Consider the following 23,270-nt stretch of genomic DNA (forward strand, 5'->3'; position numbering starts at 1 on the left):
TATATGTGTGAATATTGTGTCATGTTTCTCTAAGTACACATATTTCCTTTTCAAAATAACTACCTTAAAAACCCTATTCCCTGAAAGGCAGCAAGTCCTTTACCTATTATCATAACATATCCAGTCTTCTTAGCATCATTTCACTAATTGGAACGTAAATGTGGCATTCGTGCCTTAGTGTAGCAGTCTTAGTCACAAAAATAAATCTAAAAATTCTATAAAATATCCTACCTACCTTGCAGATTTTATTTTTCTTTCACTTGAAAGTCCAGATTTTTACTAGAATATGCTTTAGTGATTTAATTCTTATTTGATTTCCAAGGAACACAAAGTGCTGTCTAATTAATTTGAGAATTTTTATATTAAGCAATTTATGTGGACTATAACTTCTAATATTTGATCAATTCCATTGTTTTATTTTCTTCAGAATTTATATTGGAGATATTAATAGAGATATAAGATATGTATGCTTTAAGCACTTCGTTTTAATTCTAAACTGAGTTTTGAACCTGTCTTTATCTGTCTTTATTCAGTATTCTCACTTCTAATGTTTTACGATTCAGATTTATATTGTTAGTTCCTAATTTCTCTCACCTTATTTACTGTAGGTAAGTTTGAACTATTATATTTTCACGTTTTATTTACATGAATTTCCAACAGGCTTCTTTAGCTTTAGAGGTTTATTTGGTCCCTTATTTTATCTTCTCCTATAGTTCTCCAAAGAATAAATTCACAGTCTTTTCCCATATCTCAGGAAATATTTTTTTCCTTAATTCAAGGACAGAGGAGTGGATCATATAGCTTTTGTAGCTTCGCTATCAAATTTCCTTTCTTTTGTTGTTGTTACACTGAAAGTAAGACCCAACTTCCTGAGGTCTTTCATTTGAACCTTCTCTAATTCTTTGCTCATTATTTTGTTCAGCTCATTAAGATTCTACTACCTGGCTTTGACTAGGAATAACCCTTTGTTTCCAAGTCTCCAGGGTTCACAGCCCAGAAATCCGGATGACTTGAGGATTGTTGACCTTATTGTGTCTCTTTGCACTCATCAGAGAATTGGGGACTTTAATTCCAAATAACTCCCAGGGTGACAAATTTCAGGCACTGCTTCAGTACTGATCTCTAAGTCTTCCAGTGCCCACAGAATGTTTTTCAATTCTCTGCTTCCAAGGGCCCCCAATGGCTTCCTACAGAAGTAAGGATAGTAATTGTATCTTGAAGCTTTAATGTTTATCCAGATTCACTGTATTCTGGGTCTCAAGAGAATGACTTGTCACCTAGTTACACCTAGGTGCTCTGTTTACTGTCTAATTTAGTTTTCCAGTCCTGGATGTTGTTTTTATTTTACTGATTGAAATTTCAATAGATTAACAGTATGTGTCACTGGCAAAGTCATCTTCCCCGAATATGAAGGGGTGCTTAATACATTTTTGATAAAGAAGAATGTGACTGCTTATTTAAACATAATCTGAATTTGAGCTTAATAAATTATGAAATTATACCCAAGTCTAATAGTCTCAGGTCAGATGATTATAGAAGTACAGATGGCCCCAATTCACTGTAATACGTATTATTGAACAACTATTTCATGAAAGGTATAAATTATGTGCTGCAGCAAGTAAAGTAAACATAACTTGTTTCAAATTTCAATGGGGAAAATACACACATAACTGAAACACAATAGGAACTTAATTTTAGAAAGCTAAATAATTCACCCTTAAGGCACACCGTATGCTAACACAGACAAACATACTTGCTGAAAGACTCAAGAAAAATGAAACACTGTGCAGCCAATACAAAGATATAAATTGATGGTAACATATTTATGTATAAGGAAAAGATAGCTTGTTTATAGAACACTGATAGTGTGATCCCATTTTCATGGCAAATACAAATATATAAAGAAAATACAGGTATGTATTTAGCAGAATAGTAAACAGTAATTGAATGATGGAGTTAGAAATGATTTTTATTGTACTTTAACAGAACTTGTGATATAATACAAATTTTGTATTTAAAATTTTAAATGAGATGACAGTTTTAATTTCATAAGCCCTAATACAATGGAAAAACAGTGAAACATTTTCTTCATTTCTACCCAATTAATAAAATCAAGAAGTCTCTTGAAGATACATAAGACTGTATTACTGACACATTTTATTGCAGATACATTTTATTTTTCATATTAATGACAAGAAGGGAAGAAAGGGAAAGAAGAGTACAAACCAGGGAAGAAGAAGGAAGAGGAGAAGGAGGAATGGGAGGAAGGAGAAGTGGAGTAGAAGAGATAACCGAAGCAGCTGCAATCACATAATGTATAATCTATGTACAAATCATGACCCTATACATCCAAACATCACCTTTCTGAGGCCTCCCATTTTTCCTGATAAAGTGTGATATATCCCAGTACTATAACAACAAATGTGTCCGGAATGTTTCTTATTTTCAGTGTTGCTAGTTTTCCTTTTATTTATAATTTATATGATAGGTCGATCCACATCAAAGAGCCTTTTGGTATAATTGAACTCATATCTTTCTCTATCAGATTTTCCAAGGTTTAAAGAGGGCCTACAGGCTCTCCAAGCCCTTACTGTGACATCCTGTAAGTTTATAGTTCAAGTCAATTTTCCAGCATCTCTGGCATCCCTATAGGATTTGGTGACTATTCTCCACCACTGGAATATGGATAGACACGCATTGCTTGTTTGGATTCTGAAGTAGTTTAAAAGCCATGCCTTTCCCCCATTCCCAATGCATCCATCTCTTTCCTCATATAGGTGGTGATGTGGAAAATCAGGGCTGATCTCAAAGTCTTCTGATGAATACAGAACATAAAAGCATAGAATAAAGAGGTTAATGTGCATTCCCAAAGGACTAGGATGCTAAGCCTCCCTGAGGACTTCCTGGATTCTACCAAGGTAGAGTAACTGTACTAAGCCATTGAATCTGAGGAATTATCTGCAAAACAATTAGGAATGCTACCATGACAAGTAAGAGTCATTTTTCAAAGAAGATCCTTTTTCTGATATCTACATGCATTTTCCTTGTATTTAATAAGAAAGAATTTCTTGGGCAGCATCACAAATGAATCAACCATGTTTTCTGTTTCTTATTCTCAGCAATTTATTTTCCTTGTTCATGTTTGTTTCTAAGAAGCGTATAATTTAAAGGAATAGAAATAAGGTAGGTTTAGTTTCTGTAGCCTTTCCAGTCATTTCAGTGATCATATTATTTTATCCCAATAATTTTTTCTTGGTCTTTCAGAGGGTTGCAAGATAATTGTGAATTTTTACCATTTCAGTCTTCAGGTAAATTCTACACAAATTCTTTAAATTTATTTTAATGGTAGTAGGGTAAAATATTTAGTTGAAACTACTAGTAAAATATTTAATATAGTTCATGACATATAATTTTGCAAAAAATGTAGCCTGTAAATTTTCTTTTTCATATATTTGATTCAGTGCCTATAAATAATGACTTGAAAATACTGCAGTTTATAAAGACCGTAAATCTACTACCTAAACATTAGTCAGATTTCTTTTAAGGAATGAATTAATTTTTCTGCTTAAGAAAAGCTAGTTAGTTAATTTGCAAAATATTTGCACTGCTCTAGGAAAAATATCCATTTATATTAAAAACTAACAGAAGTCTTGTATTTTCTTTGCTATCTTAATAAGAAGCATTCCAATTAATTCCATTTAGAATAGCATTTAGGCTTTTGAATTTTGGCAATTTAAAGTTATTCAAAATATATACACATTCATATAATGGATAATACTTTACTTGTGAAAATCATCAAGTAATTTATTTTGAACCTGTTCTGAGTTATAGTTTTATTTGCCTAAATGTACTAAAAACCCAATGCTTTCATTTTCATAGTTCTGTTTATATCAAGTTCCATTTATTCACAAGGCAGTGCTATTAAAAACAAATAGTGGACATATTAATAGGTCAAAAGAATAATATGTATGGTACAATTGCTGAGACCGACGCCATGTCATCCTAAAGTCCCCAAGGTGACTGCTGGGGAAGGGGAAGAAGGAAGAAATTTGTATTTTAGGATTATTATCCAATTCTTTCCATTAAAAGTCCATTTTAGAAGTTCTCCTTAACTTGGAAATATGAACTATGAACACACAGTATTCCAGGCAGACAAGTCAATCCCCAAGGCTGTTTTGTCTTTCCTCACTGGTTATGATGGTTAATTTCATGGGTCAACTTGACTGGGCAGTGAGTGCCCAGACATTTATAGAATGTTGAACTGGATCTAACATATTTTCTGAATGAAATTAAAGCTTGTACCTAATGTGAAAGGAACTCCTCCAATCAGGTAAAAGTATGAATAGAACAAAGCAACCAACCATCCTTCAGCAAGGGAGAAGTCTATCTGAATACATCAACAGGGGGATTGTGAATTTCCCATCCTGCAATTTAAAGTGAAACACGAAATTTTCAGTCTCAAGGCTCATAGATTTTTTGACCTCTACCATTGACTTTCCAGAGTTTCTAGCTGTCTACTACACATTTGGGGTCTTCTTAGCCTCCATGATCACAAGAGCTACCATCTAAAAATAAATATGTATCTATGTACCTTTCTATCTACCCTATTGCTTTTCTTCTTCTGGAGAATGCTGACTAAAACTCCAGTGTTTCTCATTTCCAACATTAATTTCTTTTCCTATGCTAACCAATTGAAGAAAAACCAAAAAGATTCTTTTAAATTCTAATTAAGAAATAAATATATGAAATACGTAGAGCAGGTGTGAGACCAAACCTTTCTTCAATAATTAGTGTAGATTTTCCTTCTTCTTTGGCTTGCAGTTATTGTGAAATAGTAAGTGCCCTGCTTTTCTCACACCTCAGGTGACAAAATAGTGAGCGGAAAATGTGTAAAAACAGCAGGGGTGTACAGCCAATAACAATGCCTTTCCATGTGTTGTAATTAGTAATTCCCACAGCATTTCCACGTGGTTTTTAATCAAAAAATAACTTGAGACTGGGCAAAATAGATATTCTGCACAGATGATAAAATGGAACCATTGCAGAGAAAATAAGTAAATGTTAGAACAAAAATTTCAAATCGCGTCTTCAAAAAAACCAATCACCTTTTGCTGCATTTGAATATTCTACTTGTGGAGAGAGCTGTGTTAATTATATCTTTCAAGTAGGAGCTAACAATCACTCAACACTAGATGGACAAGTACGACCTACTAGATTTTGGTTCTGAGAGTCAGAAAAAAAGCTGTAAAGTTGGAGAAGGTAGTAGCTACATCATATAATATATGTCAGGTCCCTGAAAAAAGATAATAAATATGAAAGTTGTGTTTAAACCAGTATAATAATGAAACAAAACAATATTAGCAACAACATTGGCAACAGCCCACACTTACTGAGCTCATGCTCAGGGTGAAGAGAATTTCAGGAATTTTTGTTATTTCTCACAGTGATTTAGCAAAAAAAAAAAAAAAAAAAAAAAAAAACCTCATTTTAACAATGTGGAAGAAGCTGGGAATGACGAATTAAATACAGTGGACCCTTGTCTTACAAACTTAATTCGTTCACAAGGGCTGGTTGTAACTCAAGTTGGTCAATTGAAGGTTCAGACTCCTGTACACAGCCATCAAAGTCTCTCTCCTATACACAGGCAGATCTGTGTCCTCAGAGAGACACTGGCCCAGGATTTCTCAGTTTACCCCACACAGGACAGGATGTTGTAATGTTCCTTCCAGGTCTCTTGAAGGGTTAAATCTTATCTGAGACCATCTGGAAGCACAAGTGGCCAGAATTTGGGTCATAACTGAATATTTTGTTTGTAAGTTAAAACTAAAATTTCAGTCCTAACCTAAGTTGCTCTTATGACAGGCCAGTTGTAATCCGAGGGTCCACTGTATCTTCGTAAATTGCATGATATTAAGAATATCCATACAAAAATACTATATGTCCAAGATGAAAAGAAAAGATATAAATATTTTTAAAATTTTAAATTATTAAATAACAGACTACATAGTCATTCACTTATTAAGATTTAATATCTAATAAGTTGAAAAACAAGACCTAACTTAATCACAAACTTTTATCACTAGTTGGATTAGATTATTCTTTAACACTAGGCTTGAGATAAAGATTTCTGTGGTACATCCTAAATTCCATAAGATTATAATCCCCCTTATGAAAATTTAAGCATATTAGAGAGTTTCCCGAAATGACTCAAGCCATATGAAATCAAAACTAATGAAACTTGTTTAAGACTTTCACATTGGTGGTCTCATATGAATGATATTCATATTCATACATTGGGTTTTGCTTTTCCTGTGTTTCCCCTAGGCTTAGTCATATGATTTCCTTTAGTTAGCGGAACAGAAAGGACTAGAATGCACAGAATATGCAGTGTTTTATATTAGGAAATATCCTCCTGGACTAACCATTCTGGCAGAAAGTTGGTAGGCTTTCAGAAATTCCTTGAACTCTTGCAGAAGAGAGGGCTCCATGGGAGGTGCTGAGGGAGGAAATAATACTAGGAAAGTGAGGGACTTGTGGAGGCAGGCTGTGGGGATCTGCTGGATTCCTCACTGAATGCACCTGCACGTTTTCCCTGAAATGCCACCAGGCAAGAAGAATTTATTTGATAATCCATATGGCCACAAAAAATAATCACAAGAAATAATGTTCCAAACCACGAAATTTGGATGTGCTGAGCTAAAAATAATATATGACAGACAGTTTTGTTTTATGAATTTTAGTGCTGGTGTCTAACCCAGGACCTGTTGCATGCTACACAAGAACTTTATCAATGAGCTGAAACTTCAGCTGGAGCAGTACCGTGTTTGATCCATGGAAATGGTAACTACATGGTATGTGAAATTAGGAACAATAATAATTATAATCATGCAGCTTCCTACTGGCAATAGTATCAGCCAGGGCCTACTTGGGTTACTATACCGTGAGGGTGTCTTCTTGTATAAGTCCTCTAAATTAACTATGCTAAGAGGTAGCATTAGTGCTTAATCCTGGAACTGAAGAAATGATGCTTCAGAGATTTTGTGTCACATGACTAAAGTCCTATAGTAATTTACAGTCATATTCTGTGTCCAGCCCAGCTTCAAAGTTTATTCTTTACCCACTGTGTCTCAAATTGTTCTTTCTCACAGGCACCCTTAAACATGATGGTATACATTGCCATTAGACTTGCCAATTTACCCCAGCAAAGAAAATGTGCACGCATTATCTACTTTTATATATCTCTCCTTGAAATGTTTTTTAAATGGGAGAGAAAAACAAGAATGGATAAAAATCCTCCCCTTTTTGTAAATAAAAACTGTCTCATTTTAAGGATTAACAGCAAAATCAAGAGAACAGTACAGGTTTTGCTAGAGTCTGAATAATCGATTCAGTTATCAATTCAGTTTTTCTATTCAGTTTTTAGTTTTTTTATCAATTCAGTTTTACTCTTAAAATTGGAAAACAAATTTCTACCTTTTGTTGTGCTATGGCCTTGATCTCCCTTTAAATTTTTGTATTGAAATTTAATTCCCATTGAGATGGAATTAAGAAGAGGAGGCTTCAAAGAGGCGACTAAGTTAACCAGGTCACACAATTATGAAAAGAATGAGGCCTCATCAAAAAGCTGGCGAGAACTCATTTAATCTTTAATTTTTTTTTTTTTTGCTCTTCTACCTTCTCCCATGTGAAGACACGTTAAGAATGAGCTACTCACACATCAAATCCTGACTCCTTGAGAGTGAACATCCCAGTCTTCAAAATTTTGAAGATAAGTGTGTACTAATTTTAAATCACTTATTCTCATCCATTTTGTAATAGATTCATGAGCAGCCAGGCACCCTCAGGGTGGCGATACCGTGCTGAGCTGAAGAGCACAGGCTAAAGAACCTATTGCCAAAGTAAACCTGCATCTTTCTAGTTGTCTCTCCTGATCCTCACTTTGACCATCAGCATAATGAAAATAGTAATAAAAATGCTTTGTTATTAAACTTAACTACACATAATATCATTCGTTACAGGAAATAAAATATTCCAGGTAAAGTGCTTAGAATAGTGTCTAACATAGAGAAAATTCTCAGGGTTAGCTGTTATTAATTTAGTCATTATTGTTATCATAAGTTTAATTTCCTCCAAGAAGTCAAAATAATCTTCCTTCATACACAAACCCAATTTTAAAATTGTATAACTTTTGTTTCAAAATAATTGCTGTTTAGAATTATTACAGCAGTTTTGACAAAATAACTAGCCATTTCGTTTTTAAAATTATTTTCATGATCATATAATTTTGTTAATATAATTTTAACAAATTGATAACCTTATATTTATTTTTTGTCTCCTTATTTCATCTTAGTCTTGGGCAGAATAGACAAAGATATTGTCTAAATGGAGAAAAAACAGCAGGTGTTATTGAAAAAAACCCCAGAAAACATAATAATAGGACCAGAAAGAAAAAAAATTGTCACTTTGGGTGGTTTTGTACCACTCTGCACCATGAATAGTCAATTTCTTATCTGTTTGGAAAACCACTATGCTTATCTTTAATAAGTAGTTACCAAATTTTACACAGATTAATTTGCATGTAGTTTTCTGTATAGGCTCTTGCTTCATGGAATGTAGTGCCTGATTTTTCAATAATGTTACTCTTGTATTTGCAGAGTGCTTTGCATAAAGTGTCGGCTTAGTAATTATTTAGCAAGCATATGTACAGACAAACTATGATTTGTTCCGCATTAGACATATGGTAGTTTTGGGCAACATTGATTTTATCTAATAAATCATGCTTAAAATTTACAATATCCATGATTGTTATAGAAGGGAATAAAAATGACTTACTGAGAATATATACAATAAATGCATGCATGTTCTTGCTGAGTGGCATTTGGAAATATTAGTTGTTCTTAAATCTTTGAGAATAAAGAATAACAAATCCAAGGCACTGGAATAGTACAATTATCTGAAAGTTATTGACATTTTAATGCAATTTAATTGAGGAAAAACTAGTCTAGCAATATGAGGCTTCAAAATTGTACATTTTTTTGTAATTTTATATTTGGTTTTAATGAAGGCACTTTTAAGGAATAGGAACTGAATACCTACAGTAAAACAAAAAATGGCTTCTTAGATTTGATTTTCAGTTTTCTATGCAGATCTGCAGCAGTAGTTGTTGTAAGAAATCTTGATGTGAATGATAAAATCAAATACTTGAGTTATTCATACTAATTTTCAGAGCAAAGCAGCTCTGCCTATCTTGTTTCCTTTTTTGGTTTTATTTTTGTACTTATTTTCAACAATCAAAAAAATTCTTTCTAACATTAGTCAAGGGAACTAAATCTGCCACTCTGCCAGTGATATATCACTGATTCTGTGATATCAAATAATGAAAATTAATAATCTAAGCACCGTATACCACAGAATGATTTTGTTGTTAGTAATCTGAGCAACACACACCAGAGAGTAATTTTGTCATGGTTGAACTGAAGTAACATATCCAACAATCACCACGTATACTTTTGTCTCAATAAATAGTTGGTCTACTGAAAGTTTTAATTTTCTCTTTCCTATTGTTGAATGCAATCAATGAAATACATTCCCTTTGGAAATCACACTACCAGGAAATCATAGTGAATGAAATTAGAAAAAGAGACCCTGTATTCCAATGCAAGAGGCACTATCTAGAAATTCTTCTGAATTTTCAATGAGATATGGGACCTCCTACAACTTTACCTAGTTGTCTAGTCCTCAGTGGTCTTACTAGGTGTGCCTTCTTTGTGTGAAAGCATAGAAGTAAGAAGTAAGTGCCCTTCAATCACAAGATAACCTGAGATCAAGAGCCAAATTTTATCCATGCTAAGTGTACTGAGTTAGGTAAGACTCAGACTCAGTTGAATCCACCATTGCTATATTTACTGTCTTTAAATCTCAGCTTAATTTTCCAAAAGATATAAAATTATTTGCCACAATAGCAACTCCATTATTGATTTCTCAGTCGCGAAGCCTTGTAGTTACTTAAGATCCCTTTCCTTTCTCTTACAGTCCGTATCCAATAGGAAACAATGTCAACTTCATTTTAAAAATGTGTACTGAATCAGATCTTCTCTTACCTGTTCCATTACTGATGCATTCATCCACATGCTACTCTATTTCACCTGTGGTATTATACTAGCATACTAAATTGTCAATTTCTATCCTCTTTTTCTATCAAATCCATGATAGGTTTATAATGTAGCCGTCACAAGGATTCTCTTGAAATGTAAATTATATCATGCAACTCCTTTGTTCAAATTATTCCACTGCTTTCCCATGTTACTCAAAGTGAAATTAAAGTCTGTGCATGACAACTAAACAAGCATGCTTTGCCTTCTTCCAGATCTTTGAACTTTTTGTATAATACTCTCCCTTGTCTCATTTCACTTCATTCACCATTGAGCCCTTAATGTTGTCAGATGTTACAGGTTTGTTTGAGAGCTTTGTTCTTGTAGTCCGTGGAAATATCCCTAGAGTTGCTTTTTTCATTTCCTTAATGTATTTACTTAAATACTACTTCATGGAAGATTCCTTTATCATTTAATATAAAATAAAGTTCAACATCTGTATCTACACTGTTTCTCTTTTTATTCTTTTGCACTGCTTTATATACACATTTATTTTCTATCACTATCTCCTCCTCTATTAGATTCTAAATCCCATAGTGGTTATAAATTCAACTATTATTCTTTATACCAAGTGTCTGAAATAGTTCTTGATGACAAATTGGCATTTAATAAATGTTTGTTGATAGAAAGAATGAATAGAATGATGAGAAAAGAAGGAGATAATAGGACAGTGAGAGGAAATTAGAAATAAAAATAGAAACAGAAGAATGTTAAAACATCTATTGAAAATCAACATTAACAACTAGTATTGGGGAAACTGGACAGCTTATGAAAAAAACAAAAACAAATGGAGTTTTTTCTTATCCATCCACAAAGTCAACTCAGTATCTGTTAAACACTTAAGCACAATAACAACAACAAAATGTCAGGCTCTGTTATGGCTTGGGTTTAGATATTCCCCAAAGCCTCATGCAGTCATAGGTGGCTTTTTTAGAGGTGGCTGGATGTAGAGGGTATGGTGCTGGCGTGAAGGGTGTGTGATTACCAAACCAGTAAGTATACTGATTGGTTTGGTGCCATGCCAATCCTAGTAGTATGGATAAGATAACAGGGCCAGAAAGAGTCTGCTAAGTATCCCTCGGGCTTTCGCTACTGTGTGAATGCCATGAACTGTTCCTCCTCTGTGACTCCACTCTGCCATGTGCCACTCTGCCTTGGAACCAGCCGGTGATGGACTGAAACTTCTACAAACTGAGGTAAATAAATGCTTTCTCCTTTAACTTTGGATGTCAGGTATTTTGACTCAGCAAAGGAAAAGCAACTAAGACAGACTCAGAATAAAATACAAGAGAAATTCTTCATGATATTGAAATTTGACCATGTGTCCTACAAATGACACCACAGCACAAGCAAAAATAGATAAGTTGGAGCTTACCAATATTTTTAAAAATGCACAATCAATAGAATAAAACTTAAATCACAAAACTGAAAAAATTATTTATTTACACATCACAAATCTCAAAGAATTGCTATCCAGAAAATTAAAGAACTACAATATAAGAACAAGATAATTAGCAACCCACATAGAAAATCTAATTTAAAAAAGAGGAAGGACTTGAATAAATACTTCTGAAAATATATAAAAAGTATCTAATAAGCACAGGAAACATTGCTTACCATCTCCAATTGCTAGAGTGTAATAATCAATATAATAATTTAATACCATGTCATGTCTATTAGATTGCTATCCTTAGAAAAATAGAAAATAAGTCTTGATAAGAATGTCTAATATTGAAACTTTTATACCTTGCTGTTGGAAATATGTATAACACATCCTCCATGGTAAATAATATGATGATTTGCTCTGAAATTAAAATTACAATTACATATCGCCTAGCATTTCTTTTAATCATAAATCCATACGAAACTAAAGTGAGGACTCAAACATGCATCTATGCACCCACAATCATAGCAGCATTATTTGAAATAACCCAAAACCAGAAGCAACTTGTGCCCATTAATCCATAAATAGATAAAGAAAATGTGATTCAGACAAAGAGACATCCCTATTTATTGATTTATTGTAAAATGAAGGGAATCCTGACAGGTACTGCAAAACAGTTAAAACTTTAAGACATTTTGCTAAGTAAACTACTTACTAAAAGAGCAAATGATTACTTTCTAATTTAATTTTACTTTAGTATTTATTTCAGTACTGAAGACAGAACCTAGGAACTTGCACTGACATACTGACCTACATTTCCAGCCCCGCCCCCCCGCCCCCCGCCCCCCCCCCGCTCCTTTTTAAGAAAAGGATCTCACTAAATCTCTAAATTGCCCAGATTGGGTTTCAACTATTACCTTGAGGCCTCAGCTTCAGAGAGAGTAGGGATTACAGGCATTTCCACCAGGTCTGGTATAATCCGTTTTTATGAGGCACTAGGTGTGGTTGTTCAAATTCATTAAGATAGAAAGCACTACTTGGATTCTTAGGACCCGGGACAGTAAGAGGGAGTAGTACAGAGTTAATGTTTAGTTGAACAAATTTTCATTTGGAGAAAAAGAATTTGTTCTGGTGATGGATATTGACAGATATTTCATTGTAATATGAATATCTGTAACGTCACTTACCTGTACAAATAAAAGTAACTATGATGGTAAATTTAATGCTGTATATATCTTACAATAAGAATAAACTTTAGTATTAGTAAAAATAAAGAGCCAGAACCTTGTATATGTAATTTATTGTTCTAAAAATCATGAAATGTAGTATAATTTTTCTTATTTTAGAAAAGAGTAATGAGGCTGAGACAATTTTCCCCAATCATTAATATAAGTTATGAAAGGCTGTTTTCAAACTATATTACATGGATTCCAAATTCCATGATCATTATTCTTTTTTGCCTGAAATAACAAAGAAAAGAAAGAAAAAAGCCAGGAATGAATAGTGGCACATGCCTTCTTCAATCAGAGCACTCTGAGATCACAAGTTGGTACCTAGCAGGAACAACTTAGTGACCTAGTAAGAACCTGTCTTGGAAACAACAATTTCCTTTTTGCAACTCCCAAATGCATACTGGCTCCTATTTGATTTTAAAGTAATACAAGAGGCACTATCTGTTATATTTATTTTGAGCTATTCTTCCAAAATGTCAGTTATTTAATTAGTTGCAATAAAACTTTTAGATGTATAATCAATAATCCAAGTAGTTTAAACCTGAGAGTATTATACTATTTCATATTAATCCCAAAGAGCAATTAGGATTGTTTTTACGAATTGTTGGCATATAAGTAGATATACTAAGGGTTAATCCTTTGTGAGCATTTGATTATATTCAGTAAAAATGCAATGCTAAGAAATGTCACATTCTAAAGTAATTTAACACCCAAATTGATTAAATTTGTGAACAGTAGTTTACTTCCATTATCACTTTATTTTGTAATTAAATATATACAAAGCTATATTATTCATAGATAACATATTTAAGGACATAGTCAATGAATGCAAATACATTTGCTCAAATTAAATCCAGTATTTCTTGTGTGATAGTGAATTAAGAAAACACAATCTGAAACTATAGAGTACCAAGTGCTTCAGCTGACTGAAATATGTGATTCATATTCTAAATGTTAGAATATTTCCAAAATTACAAATTTCTTTATAGTAAAGACTATACATTTCTTTATAGCATAGACTCTTTAATTCAATCATTCTCACTCAGCATTGGAATTTTACCGTAGCTACATTGGCTCCAGTACTGACCGTTTTCATAGTCATCCCCGTCAACATCGTCATCATCATCATCATCATCATCATCATCATCATCATTCATTACCATCATTTGCAAAATGAACTACTCACTGTGTGTTAAGAACTATACTAAATACTTTATGCACTCCTATGAGGAAGAACTTATTTTTTTCTTGCTGTCACAGTAAGCTTAAAAATTAGTAGCTTGTTAAAAATTAGACAGATGGTAAAGAGTAAGATCTGCATTTTAGAACAGATCAGATTGTCCTATTAAATGTTCTCCTAAAAAACTCATATCCATTCATTTCCTCCCTGAAGGCCCTGATCCAAGTGCAAAGTCAATTTATAATCTATGCTACTGCAGCCATTCTTTCTCTATTTTTCTTATTTTTGGCAAAATAAAAAGGATTTAACTAATTTTTTCATATTAAACATACTCCAGTGTTTGTGAAGATATGTATTTTCAAGTCTAAACATTGATGTTTTGTTGTGAATTCTTCAGCACATTCTTTCAACCTCCTTGTGGTCATTAATTCAATTGCTTTCTTTCTCCTGTGCCTAACTGCTTGCTTTCCACTGGTATCTCTCTTAGTTCTACTATTGATGAGTATCTCATTGAAAGCATTATTTATTCAATATATTACAAGGACTTTCTTTTTACTCTTTCTAAACACCTATGAAAATATAACAATTTCCCAAATTTCAAGACAGTTGGGCTGTTTTTGACTGACTTCTCACATTTCTTGGTCATTAAAGTATTATCACACTGTTCCCACTTCGTTAATTTCTTAACACAACTGCTTTGTAGCTCTCTTCATGTTTTGGAATACCTTTATCAGCCAACAACAATGTACATGTTGATGGACAACCTGTTTTTCTTCCCGTTGACTTTTTACACTCCATGGACCTACCATCTATTCTCATGGCTTCTAAAGTCCTGTAAGATGAAAAATATCCAAGGCTAAATGGTATTTCACATGGATATCTTCATATATATGTTAAAATTTCAAGGCCAAAAGAGATGTTATTGGCGGGAAGTCAAAAGCTAGAAAAAATTAAAAATAAAACACACAAAATAATACATTGGCTAACACTAAGTCCATTTTTTGCCACATGCCTGCACTCAAATAAGCAATGTCCAAAATTGAACTTTCATCTTGACCTCATGCTTCTCTTTCCCTAAAATGTCACTCTTAGTTAACAATGGGGCCAGTTATCTTGTTCTTGTTTCTCAACTCCAAGTCCATCCTCCAGTCTCCATTTATGCTTGCAGAATGAATTTCCTACATATCTTACCACCTTACTTACTATCTGACTTCAAATTGAGGTTGAAAAATGACAAATCAAATAGCAGTGAGTGTGAGCTTCAACCTCTAGGTTCTTCCTACATGGTTTGGGTCACCTTTGCTAAGACTCTTTTGCAATAGGTCATCTTCAGAGATTTGAATGAAAGTAGCACAGAGGTCTTCCCCAAAAGAATGCACACATTTCTATAGGGTTTGTACTCAAAATCTTTTGTCTTAATTACTCTAATATTTTTTTCCATAGCCTCAAACATTAGGATGAAAGATGTTTCCTGCAGTAATTGATTTCTGAATAACTTCATTGTGCTATTTCTATGTTTACATTCTTCCAAACTTTATGTAACCAATGTTCAGCCTTGACTTCACTTGTTTGGAAATATTTAGTAAAGCTTCTTTTTTTCTTTTTCTTTTTTGGTACCAGGGATCGAACTCGGGACCTTGTACTTTCAAGGCAGGCAGCAAAACCACTGAGTTAAATCCCCAGCCCAACCTTCTGTTTACTGAACCCTGACTAATAACCCAATGTTGGCACAGCCTCAGAAAAATCACGGGTACCTGTTGACATCAAGGGCCTTCCCCTGCACCTGGATGGCCTCTCTTCTATCAAGCCCATCATTTGCTACCTTAGTTCCCATAAGACACGATCAATCCTCCACATTGTATAAATCTTCTAAGTGGAGATTTTCCATCCATTATTCCCATACCACTCAAGAACATAACATTTGCTTCCACATATAAATTAGAGAAAAAAATTGATTAAAAAGCTATTGTTATCATTGGTTCCTTATAACATATTCTAAAGTTAAATATTGTTAGGTGACAATGTGAATTTTTTCCCCACTAGCTATATCTGATCTCCTTTCACTTCTGCTGTGTAAAGCAGCTATTCTATCATTTGCTCTAAAACTCCTATGTTTTGTTGTCCTGTACACATAGTAATCTTATGGAGATCTCACAGTAAAGTTCCACTAAAAAGAATTTTAGGATTCTATGTGCTTCCACAGCACCATTTGGTTATATTTTTACTTTTCAACTCATATTAAACTACCATATATGGCAGGGAAAACACATATTTTGTTCCATCTTTCCAAGTCTGTAAGTTTGTAGAGTAATTTAAGTACTACACTGAGTTCATTGAACAAATCAATGACTTTGTCATGAGTAATCATGGATAGAGAATAAAGACCAAAATGAGGAAAATCATTATTCACTGCTTTGCCCTATGTATAGTGAATTTCATCTATTCTTATTAAACATTCGCTCCAAAATGGGTAATCAATTGTTCTGGTAATTGAGGAAATATCATCCTATCTTAAATCATCTATTATATGACTCTATTTCTCTTTAGTTTTGGCTTCCTAGAAGCCCTGTGAACTTAGAGAATAAAATGTCTTGCCTGTCTCCCACCATTCCCATCCTTATGTCTTTTCTGAGATTGTTATCTTGGTTTTAAATTGCGGATGGTGTCGAGATAAAGGTTAAAGTAAGTAGAATGAAAGTGTGCATATGCAATATTATAAGACAATTGCAAAACAGTCCTATCTGCATTTATGTTTATGTATACAAATCCAAAGTTATTGATGGATCAAAGGGACAGAGATTCTGTACTGACATAAGAGCAGAAGATAGACTCATGAATGGCACCAGGGTTAGTGCCAGGAAGAATTACAAATTTTCTGCACCACTTCACATATCCCTCAATAACACAGTTGATGCAGCTGACCTGAGATGCTAGCAGGGAACGATTTCCCCTCCCTCACCACCCTAACCTGCATTTCTTTTCCTAAGAGACTAAAAGGCAATTTCAGATTTGCATTTCATCACCATAACTTCAAGCCTGATTTAATATTTTCCCTCTAGGTTTGTTGTCCTTAGTAAGTTGTCAGATTCAGTTTCAGCTTTTTATTTTTATCAAGTTCCTTTCAAAACCTATAGTTGTCCTGGTTAATGAAATAAATGTGTTTTTTTTATTTTTAGAGTACTAAATTGTGTAGTAAAAAATAGGTCCAAAAGTGAACCTGGAAAGTCTAAAATAAATCACTTGGAGAAGCTTAAAATTTCCTTATTCATGTTCAAAAGCAGCGGTTTTACATGTGGACACAATGACCACGTTTTTATTGCATGAGAATAGCATTTATTGAACCAGAAAACTCAGCTACTTTACACTATCTATTGTTTGTTGTTACTACGAGAAAGATCTTTTAGAATTTCGAGTACACAAATGAGTGCACTGTTTAAATGAATGTATACTATCCATATTTATTTCCATTATGTTCTCATGATGCAAGTACCCATCTTTGCAATGGTGGATTCTATTAGACAGCAATTGACTGTAGCATGTCCTAATATTTTAAACCTAATATATATTGACTTTACTTACTTAGTTTTGAAATTTTATTTTAAATTCACAGATAAAATTGTATATTTTTTTAAAAGTACAGCATGATGTTTTGAAAAATATACATTATTGAATGGCTGACATAGCTATCTAATTGGCATTTATTGATAAAATCATCTGAAATTATCTATAAATTAATATTATATCGATACATTATATTACCTGGAAGCTGAGTTTTACACTTGAAATTTGTCAAAAGGCCACAAAGTGATAGGAATCCAAGTTTTTTAAATGAAATCAATGCAATAAATAGACACATGAACTCACAAAAAGGTGGCCCATTTTCTTTCAACATAGATAGCTCATTGGAATATCTATGATTAAATATATTAAGTACTTTATTTTAATAATGAGTAAATAGATTATCTTTCAGAGAATTAGAGTTTCCTCCAAACATTTAGGAATGATAACATATTTTATGTCTTCATAGTTATCTGGTGAAAGATAAGTATAAATACATAAATTTTAACTTTAACAATCTGGCAAGTTTGATAACACATATTCTCAAAGATTTTATATATATAGATCCCATTGGGCTGGGGATTTAGCTCAGTGGTTTTGCCACCTGCTGTGCAAGCGCAAGGACCCGAGTTCAATCCCCGGTACCAAAAAAAAAAAAAAAAAAAAGAGTTACAGGTCTCATTATTTGCTATTTAATTTATAATTATGATGAAACTATTACAAATATTGAATCACTTTTACTTGATCACTTAAAGAGAAGTTTGTAAATAAAACTCAAAAATATTAAGGATGCCAAAATATAAAAATTTTTAAGGAACCAACTCAGTTTGAAATCATATGATAAGTAAGACAGAGTACAAACAAACAGCACAATAAAGGATAGATAGGAGACAAGGGGGTAACTACCTTGCAAATGAGAAGGGGTCCAGGAGATAGAGGTGAGGGATGAGGAGGAAGGAAAGGGGAAATAAGAATTAACATTTGCCATATACAGAAGCCTAATAACCTCAATTAATGTAAGCATTATATGACATAAAGAGGAGCTGAGAATAATAGTAACAGGAATGAAAAATGAGGAAAGGGGATTTATAGGAGGCAGGAGGAAAGTGGGAGGGAAGGGGAAGAAGATTAGAAAAAAGAAACAAGCTTTATTATTTACATGAGTCCACTCCCCAGGATGAATGTATACTTCATATACTGCAAACATGTGTTAGTAAAAGAAAATATAAAAAAAGAAACCAGATGGTTAGGAATGTGTTGAAACTCTTTTTAGTACCTGTTTGACCATTATGGTAGAGCATGAAAATTTAGCATACTTCAAGACATGGACATCTGTGTATCTTCTCAGTCAATGAATGACAGATGATTATACATCTGCTTGTATTCAAAGTGAAAGACTGCTAGGTAAACTGTTGTTCCTGGTGTTGCTTTTGTAGTTTGCTTGTTTTTCATTATAATTTCCCTTCTGAAAACTAAATCCAACAGTACTATCTTGATATAGATATAACCCAAAATGTATTTTCCAGATAGTCATAGTTATAGAACTCATTAATTTGCCAGACAATATTTTGAGGGCTTACATATATTTGTTTGTTGAATTACTACAAATAAATATTAGACATCAAGTTTCCTTATTTTTGCTTCACAGACGAGAAACAGAGGCACAGAAATGTCAAAGGATCATCTAAGATCATGCACCTAAAATGTTATAGAGCCCAAAATTAAATGCAAATAGTCTTTTTCTGGAATCTGAGCTATTAGACATTAGGCTGCTCTGACTCTCAATAAAGAGTTAAGTTCATCTTTTCAACTCAGAGAAAAATAAGTTCAATTGTAGTCATGTTTTCATGTTCTTAATAGCAGCAATGTGCTAATCAATGGACATTCGTAATTCTATTTTTGTATATTTTAGTTTATATTATTAGAACTTAAGCAATGACAATATTTCTGTGAATGATTCCCAATTGAAATACATACTAAATACTTGAGCAGAATGTAAATAGAGGTGGCTAGAATTCTCAATTATTTCATGATAAGAAGTATCATGTTACTGGCTACTGGTCTACTCAGCCTATAGACATTCTCATTCATAGTTCCTCGCAGTTATAGCTAGATGCTGGAAGCTGCTTATATGTCCATAAACAGATGAGTAGATGAAGAAACTGTGGTGATTATATTGAATAGAGTAAAACTCTGATGTGAAGAAGACTACACTTGAGTCATTTGTAGGAAAATGGATAATCTTGAGACTATAATGATAAATGAAATAAATCAGACACACAATCTTGAATATCTCATGAATTCTCTTCTATGAGAAACCCAAAATATAGATAAATTAAAAGGGCAAAATAAAAGTTAGCTAATAAGGTACAGGTGCATATAAATCTTTTACAAAAGGGAAAGAAATCAAGAGATGAGGGAATGGGAAGGAAAAGAGGGGAAAAGCATAGATGAGTTACATTCCTGTAGCAACTCCCCATAATGGATGTTATCATTATGTACCAATAATGTGTACCAATAAACTTAAAAAAACTATTAGGTCATTGTAGTCATGTGAAATTTTGCCTTGCGAACCTTCAAAACTGCTCTGGAGCATGATGCATATTTAAAGTGCATGGAATTAGACTGTTCAAAAAATGGTTTAATAGAATGAAGTCAAAATAAATCACTGCTTCATTCTTCTTCCCTCAGCTCTCCTGTTCTGAAGAAGCTCTTCATATCCAGATGCAGAGTAGATGTATAATAATTTATAGGCAATAAATCATAGTACATAGAGGAACATAATTGTCTTTTGAAATCAAAACTTAAAAATTGTCTATTGGTTTCAATTTCAGGTGTTATATGTACATTCATAAGAAGTTCGGCCTCCCAATACCCTTGACATGAAAACTAACGTACTTAAGGGTCTATGGTTAGAAGAAACAAAAATTTCATTGCACAAATACCACTCACAGTGGCACTGATCATGATTTTGTCCTAAGACATCTTGCCAATTTTGCTACTTGTCATTGCTGAGTCCTGAAATTTGGCATACCATTTAGTTCTGGCAGCTACTAAAGCCAGAAAACTGTGTGTCTGTTTAGAGAAAAAAAAGTGTATTACATGTATAATAATATTATAAAGGAGATGCTTAAATGCAAGATTAGAAAGGCATTACTTGAATTCTAGGACAAATGACTAGAATTCTAGCCAAAGTTCCTAAAGGAACAAGTAATGATATTTTAAATAGTGCCAAAAATTTCACTAATTAAGAAAACTTCTGTAGAGATACAGATCCTCTTGAATACAGTTTAGTAAACATATCACCTTTTCCCCTGCTTTCAGCTAATGATAATAATCAAGTGTACAGAATCTATCTTTGGAAAGCATCAGGCTGTGCAGCATAGGGGATAGAACATACAGATTTAAATCAGCAATCAGAATATAATTGCTGGCTATTTTACTTACAAATTGTCTTAGTTTGGGAAAAAATAAGTGACTCGAATTCACTATCAGTGACTGGTTGTTAAAACTTCTTCAAGACTTTTATCATGTGCAAAAACTGTAATACAACATGAGACATGTTGTATGATATTCAGGACTCCATGAAATATTGTGCTTAAAAGTCCTTTATTAACAGTACTTCTCTGATATAGATAAATATTACACATTTGTGCTATTTCAAATAAAAATAAATATTCATAGTTCCAAGAGCCTTATTTTAATCTACGAAGTTACTCTTTATGATGATCTGATATGAAAATTCTTTATTCTCATTGTTCTCCTCTATCCTAATTGTATTACTTTCCTTTGGACGTTATAACAAAGTGCAGTATCAAAGCTGGATGGCGTAACACAAGAGAAATACACTTTCTGATTGTTCTAGAGGCCAGTACTCTGAAACCCAAGCATAACCAGAGCCATATTTTCTGAAATCTGTAAGGGGCAGAATCATTCCTTGCCCCTGTTAGCTGCTGGTGTTTCCCCAGCAATCCTTGGCTCATCAGCCATCAGAATAACTACTCTGACATCTGTCTCTTTGCTCATGTGTGTGCCTTGCCCTTTGAGTCTCTGACTCTCCCAATGTTTTCACTTCTTACAAGGATGTCTTGAATCAAGGCAAATTCTGACGATATCCTCCCTTATTACATCTGCATGGATTCTATTTCTAATAGGGTCGTGTTTAGTTACTGGTGGTTAGGACTTCAGCATGACTTCTTCCACTTGCACTTCAGTCTCTAACACTGGTGAACTGAAAACAGATTTGCATATGTACTGGGAGTGGTAATATATGTGGAGATTTATGACTTTTTGGCAAATGGGTATTTATTTAATGCTTTAAGCATGCATAAGGCCACAGCTATCCTTTGGTAGGTAAACATAAAGCAACTATATGTAATAATCAATAAACAGGACTTACAGGATGACAAAAGAAATATACAATAATGAAAGTAAGGATAATTGATTTGGGGGTACACAGTGTCATTTATAAAATATATTAAGCAAATAAAATATTTATAGCAAGTAGAACTTGACCTTGCCATTACATTTGCAATTCTTTGATGAGGAAGGTCAGAGAAGTACATTCTATGGAAGAGGAAACGGCCAGAGAATGAAAGGATCAAGGAGCATTTAGAGATGATAAAGATGCTGGCCTGACTGACAGGAAGACATGTGAAAGAAAGTATTGAGAAAACATTCAGGAAGACAAGAATCAATCTAATGAAATGGACAAAATATAAACCTGACTCCAGAGATACTGGGAAGATATTATAAATAAATACTGAGAGTCAGAATGCAAAACTATAAACAGGGTGTTGGATATAAATGTAGAGTAGGTGCTGAAACTCAGAGACAGAAGGCCCAACAGGCAAGTGACTGCATTCATGTAGTTTTGCATGCTGCTGATGTTGACATGGCCCTCCAAAGAGCTGGACCTCCCTGCATCACCACAGAGCAGACCAAACCATGACACTTTACAATGTGGAGAAAAGACATTAACATTGGTAAGAAGTCTAATCTTCTACTCACATTTAAGTCGCTCATACAAATTTTCTTAGTGAAAGGAACCATTAAGATTTTGGCCTGAGGTGCTAAAAACAAACTACTGAAAAACTGATGTAGCCAAGAACAAAACGAATTTAGGAAATTCTGAAAAACTGATCAAATTTAAGAATGGACTCTTTACTCCTTGATTTGTAATTTTGCATAATTTTATACCCTTCTCAATTTTATGTACATCTCTTTTTCATTATGCTTAATTATAAACCTAATAGTCTTAAGGTTGTATAGGTTTAAAAACTAGAGAAACCTATTCGTTATTTTTTGTTGGTGTTTTTGAAGACAAAAACTAGGGGAGAGTGTATTTGCTCAAACGTAGCAATCTTTCCTTTTGTTCTTAATGAATTTTACTGTACTACACTAGCTCATGCATTTTGCTATGATAGCTGCCACATTTTTTATTAATTTTATATTTTAGTTTTGTTTATTATCTCTGGAAGTTCCACCTGAATATGCATAGTTTATGTGATTTATTTGATTCTTGGCTATGAATAGAAATTATCATTTTTAAATTTTTAAATAGCATTAGAAGATTATTATATGCAGTATTATATGCAGTTTTAATTTTTAAAATAATTTAGATATGTGTTACTAAACCAGTGTATTATTATTGATGTTGCTAGTTTTCTCTTTTTATATCAAATAGGCTTGCTAAGCTATATAAGAATATTAGATTTTTGGATTTCCTCCTGAGAAGTAACCAATTTTTAAATTTGCCAGTTTTC

The 23,270-nt window shown here is 33.3% G+C and overlaps 1 protein-coding gene across 8 annotated transcripts in view; it reads right to left on the reverse strand.

Annotated features, from left to right (window-relative positions):
* The window catches only part of Cdh18 (cadherin 18), a 924,665-nt gene that overhangs the window by 588,555 nt on the left and 312,840 nt on the right, over positions 1 to 23,270 (reverse strand). The gene's annotated exons all lie outside the window — the stretch shown is intronic.

The sequence above is a fragment of the Heterocephalus glaber genome, unplaced genomic scaffold (genome assembly GCF_053883595.1).
Source record: "Heterocephalus glaber isolate CG9 unplaced genomic scaffold, H.glaber_assembly_v1.0 deba00001538, whole genome shotgun sequence".
NCBI classification, from domain to species: Eukaryota; Metazoa; Chordata; class Mammalia; order Rodentia; family Bathyergidae; genus Heterocephalus; species Heterocephalus glaber.